Genomic DNA, 5409 nt, shown 5'->3' on the forward strand with positions numbered 1-5409 from the left:
GGCTTATTGACCCAGTAAGCACTTTCTTGATTTGTGTTTCCTTCTATCAAACCTTCATTTCATAGGCAAAGTTTCTTTAGAATCCATTTTGATCAGTTAAAAGGTAAAATCGTTTCCATTGTTTTCCACTTAAGCATAAGAGCATTTTTAAGACCCTGAAAGCAGTAAGTAGCCCTCTCCCTGTCTCCCTGTCTTCTTTCTCTTTGCTGAGAAGTTTTCATATTTATAATATTTTGCGTGACCTTATGTTGATGAGAATCAAGACATATAGTTAACTTTTTAGAGACTGGGAGTTTACAGCACACCATCCAGTGCTCATTGAGTTTTATTTAACTCCATTTCCTTCGCGCAGAAGCCGATTTCTCATCCATGTGGAAGGCAGGAAGCAGACATCAATACCTAATACTTAACCTTGAAAACAAAAAGAGGATTGTAATCCTTCGTAAGCAACATTTAATACCAAAGGGGAGCAGAGACTGAAAGTTAATTTTTAAACATCTATATTTTGTTTGTCTTCAGGTTAACCATTTTCATGTGTAAGAAATACTTTTCATGTGTAAGAAATATCTTTCATGTGTAAGAAATTAGACCTAATTGTATATTATATATAATATACAAACTTGGAATTATGCTAAGAGAGAAAAAGCCTTCTCTGTAAAGATGCACGCTACAGTTAAATACTTGAGAAGCTCTTTCAAAGTGTGAACATCAAATAGAGAATCCATACATATAAAATGCTGTTTTAACTGATTTTTTTAAAACCTGCGCATACATTTAAATTATAACCAGTAGCTTATCAGAGTCAGCTCCAAATCTATGAGAAATATGTTCTCTTGTGGTTTTCAGCCCTGAACTTTGCTGTGTAAAGACATAAAATGATATGATATAAAATATTTTAAACCAGAAACTATCTCCTGGGTTACTGACAGTTGAGGTCCTTCTGTTCCACAAGCTGAGCAGAGCCCCCTCTTGTCTAGGTCAGTCGTAGTCCTATCAACTTATACAAACAAAAGCTTGCTGGAAGATCAAGTTTTATATGCATTTTTTTTTTTATCATTAAAGACTAAAACATTTCTGTTTTAACTTGTAATTTTTTAAAGAATATACTGATCCGCTTCAGTCAATAAAAAATATTTTTACTAATAAAAATAATTTTCTGGGATTTCTTTTTATGACACAGGGGTGAAATAAGGAAAGTTAGTCTCTTGAAACCAAACCTGGCAAGTTAATTTCCTCAGGAACGGGAATGTATTTTTTTTAAGCATTGCAGATATCAAAGTTCTATTGTGCTGTATAAATGCCCCTTTGTTAAAAGGTTTCAGTGCTACTTCAGAGGTGATTTTCATGAGAGTGGAGGAGCCACCCCATTTAGCCTTTTTAATTAGGGTGCTGAAAAGAGAAATTGGGTGAGGTTTGGCTATGTTCTTTATAAATGCTTGCTTTCTGCCCAGGATAGGCTGGTTTGTACAGAGCAAGACTGAGAAAGGTAGTGTGTAGTCGATTCTGAACTATTGCCTCCAAGGTAGAAACCTGAAATGTCCCTGGAGAGGCTGACTTTCTGAGAAACAAAATATTAAATTTTCTCCTTCTCTTTATGATAGTTTTATGGCTGCATGTCAACTTGCCTAGTGAAAAGAGAACACTGGTTAGGTGCTAAAAAGAACAATTTCAGGGAACTAAAGGATTTGAAAGAAGTCAAAAGTTATTTTGTAACTAAATGTATTTTAGCTCATAGGATTATAGTATCTACAACACCTATTCTTACCCTTCCACATTCTTGTGAATTACAGCACATGCAGTTCAAAAATGGAAACCTTAAATTATCAATTTATCTCTCTCAACCTAAGTTATTTAAATATGTGAGCAATTTCTGTTAAAGAGAGGCAGCCTCAGTATGTTGAAATAGTTGCAAGATGAAACTAGATTTTAGCCTTAATATTTTGTCATCAACATTCTTTCACCTTAAGAGGAGGCGGGAATTCCCTGATGGTCCAGTGGTTAGGACTCTATACTTTCACTGCTGAGGGCACGGGTTCGATCCCTAGTCAGGGAACTAGGATCCCGCAGGCCCCGGGGCCAAAAATAGAAAAAAAAAAAAGAGGAGGCAACTAAATTGTACTGTAATTTGCCTGCCAGAAATTATCTCAGCCATCAAAAGAGACTGATGTGAGTATATTTTTAGAGTTTGTGAACAGCTCTATTAAACAGAAATAGAAATACCCCCAAAGAAAGAAATCAAGATAATACATAAACACTTAACAACAGTTTTAACTAAAAAGTGCTAATAGGATGCAGGAGCTTGAGAGCCTTTAAGGGGTAAGGTTGGTTCATTTCAGGAACGTGGCTGAGTTTTGGAACCTTGTGCATACCATGGCTAATTGATCTTGCAGTTTTTCTTGGTGGCCTTGACCTGAGACTTTCCTTCTCTGGTTAGATGCCTGTAGCTAGGTGACTGTTTCAAAGGCATGCACCTTTGTTTCTCTTGAGCCATGTGATGACAATTTGGTTGGGGTCCATTTCAGAAAGGTTCATGATTCTGCACCTTAAACAATCATCTTGGCAACCACTTCATACGTGATAGAGAATAGTGAATAAGATCAGATTAAGAAACCAGACACATTAATCAGAACGACAGCTGACACGGTAAGTTAAAAACCAGAATGGCCTTTGCGAGAACTTCATCAAATGAGGGCACATTCATCAGTCCTGTAAATGATGATTTCTGGGTTCTCAGCCAAATGCATGCTTAAGAGAGCTAACAAAAGAAGACAAAATAATTTGAGCGCACGTCAAGTGTTGCTTTGCTGGCCACTGGAGACACAACAATGAGCGAAGCAGACTCAATCTTTGTTTACAGTCTAGTGGAAGAGACAGATCTTAATCAAATAATGACAAATAGGTCATGAAAAACTGGTAAGGCTATGAAATAAAGCTTTGAGCTACTGTGTCAGCATATAACAGGGGCATAGGTCAAGGGTGGAGGGCTCAGGGAAGGCTTCCCTGAGGAAGTGACATCTGAACTAAGCTGAAATATGAGTAGATGCTAACTGGCAAACAGGAAGAGAAAGAGCATTCCAGACAATGGTAACAGCATGTGCAAAGGCCCTGAGGTGGAAAGGAGCGTGACACATTTTCGGACCTGATGGACTAGGATGGGGCAAGCTGGAAAGACGCTGGGACCAGATCAGACACACGTGTCAATGAGGCAGGCAGTGTGGGGACTGTAGCACCATCATTTAGTAAGCCCAGTGATGTAAACTCTATTGTTTGTCTTCTTGGATTTTCCTTGAAATCAGGTCTAATTTGTAACCTAAATGCTTTGCCTTTGTAATGGCCCAGGGGAAGCATTAAACAGCCCTGGGGATACCTCACAACAAGGAGAATCTCAGCCAAACAGTGACAGAGTCAGTTCTAGAACCAGGTCTCCTGCCTGAAGGTGTTCCGAGAGGTGAACCTGACAAATTGAGAGTGGGGAAGCTTGTGTCCTTTTGTCCCCAGGAATGCTCTTTCATAAAACTAAGCCGTATGTTGAAGTGCCAAATTATGGAGGGCTGTTCACTCACTTTTTCAACTCCTTTTCACACGCATTTTTTACTGGACGTTGCTAATGCACCAGACACCCTGCTAGGCACTGAAGGTATAAAACTGAGTAAGACAGGGAATTCCCTGGTGGTCCAGTGGTTAGGACTCCACAAGGGCCTGGGTTCAATCCCTGGTTGGGGAACTAAAATCCCACAAGCTGTGCAGTGCGGGCAAAACAAACAAACAAAACTGAGTAAGACAGGGTGGTCCTTGCCCTCCAGCTGCTCAAAAATATTTCTTACAAACAGATAAATTACATTCAATAGAGATGTTTTAGCAAAGTACTCTGGGATCCCAACAGTATTGAGCCCAGCACCTGGCACAGTAATCAACTCTTTATTATTGAAAGAGTGGTAGTTGGTTGCTGATGAAGTCCCTGTGGCAGACATTCTAAACCCAGAGGGGTGTTGCCTGCTTTAAAAGAAGACGCTGTGTTAAGTGTGAAGATCACAGGAGAAGCGCTTTCGTTGGATGTGGAAAAAGGAGTCCGAGAAACAGCTGGTCTGGAGCCTGCAAATCCCTTTACTGCAGGCTTATTCCACCACAGCTATTGACTAGAGTGCTGAGAGTTAAAAATGAAATAATACAGGGCTTCCCTGGTGGCGCAGTGGTTGAGAGTCTGCCTGCCGATGCAGGGGATACAGGTTCATGCCCGGGTCCGGGAAGATCCCACATGCCGCGGAGCGGCTGGGCCTGTGAGCCATAGCCGCTGAGCCTGCGCGTCCGGAGCCTGTGCTCCGCAACGGGAGAGGCCACAACAGTGAGAGGCCCGCGTATAGCAAAAAAAAAAAAAAAAGAAAAAAGAAATAATACAAGTAAAGGGTTTTGTCCAGTGCCTAGCAAGTAATAAGCATTCAGTAAATATTAGCTATTGTTATTCTGGTAAAGAAGCTTTTCGGTGATTGGAATTAGATAAGGCGTGGTTATTTTCTATCTTTAGGGGAGTGAGAGGAAAGCCTTGTTAAATACATCTTTCAAGTTCCCAGTGTCAGCTCTGGGACAGGCAGTGAGGAACCAGTGAGGTTACAGAAAGGGTCAGGGAGACAATGTTCAGGGTTATGTAGGCATCACCTTCTCTCTTCAAAGGGGGTGTACCTTCCCTAGTACCTGTATTGGGTGATTTCACACCTATATTCTGAGAGGAAAGCTGAGGATAGCAGAAACAAAATAACCATTTGAGAGATTAAAAAAAAAACGAAAAGAAAAACTTCAGTTCTGTGACCGGTAATTTTAAAAGCAAACGAGTAATAACAGTGTTTTTAAAAATCTCACACCACCTCCTGTAGCAACTGTTCCATGCACTTTGATGGCCCAGCTCTGCGTTTGGTCCAGAGCTGTCTGCAGGCTGTCCCAGCCCTGCCTCTCCTGGTCCCCTTACCGTTTCTCAACTCTTGCAAGGTGTCCTCGTGCAAAGCCCGCAGTCTCTGAAAAGTCATCGCACAGTCCCGCGTTGATAACAGCTGCAGTTGCATTAGAGATGCACACAGAGTGGACAGCTCAATGGTATGCCTTTTGACACATAAAGTAATATAGGACTTTTATAAAGGAAAGAAAAAAATGTCCAGTTGTGATTCCATTGGTCAGATTTCATCGAGGCCAAGTTTTCTCCAATTAACCAGATCCTGGCCTGGTGTGGACAGGACTTGGTGAGTCCGGGCGGAGGGTGTGTGCGAGGACGGAGGAGGGACTGGTGTTTCCGCTCGCACACGAGAGGCGTCGAGGGCCTGGGGGCCCCGGCCCGTGCCCCTACCCTGGCCAGGGGCGCGGCCGGGCGGGGCGGGTCGGGGCGCGTGGGCGGGGCGACGGCGGCTCCTCCCCCGGCGGGCG

The 5409-nt window shown here is 42.2% G+C and overlaps 1 protein-coding gene across 1 annotated transcript in view; it reads left to right on the forward strand.

The window, feature by feature from the left end:
- CCDC62 (coiled-coil domain containing 62) overlaps positions 1-1073 on the forward strand; it is a 41183-nt gene extending 40110 nt beyond the window's left edge. The window contains exon 13 of the mRNA XM_027124949.1: positions 353-1073. The gene's annotated coding sequence lies outside the window, so the exon portion shown is untranslated. The remainder of the gene's footprint in view (positions 1-352) is intronic.
- The last annotated feature ends 4336 nt before the right edge of the window (positions 1074-5409 follow it).

Source organism: Aethalodelphis obliquidens, unplaced genomic scaffold (genome assembly GCF_003676395.1).
Source record: "Aethalodelphis obliquidens isolate GAN/ISIS:26980383/991018 unplaced genomic scaffold, ASM367639v1 scaffold28, whole genome shotgun sequence".
Classification (NCBI taxonomy): Eukaryota; Metazoa; Chordata; class Mammalia; order Artiodactyla; family Delphinidae; genus Aethalodelphis; species Aethalodelphis obliquidens.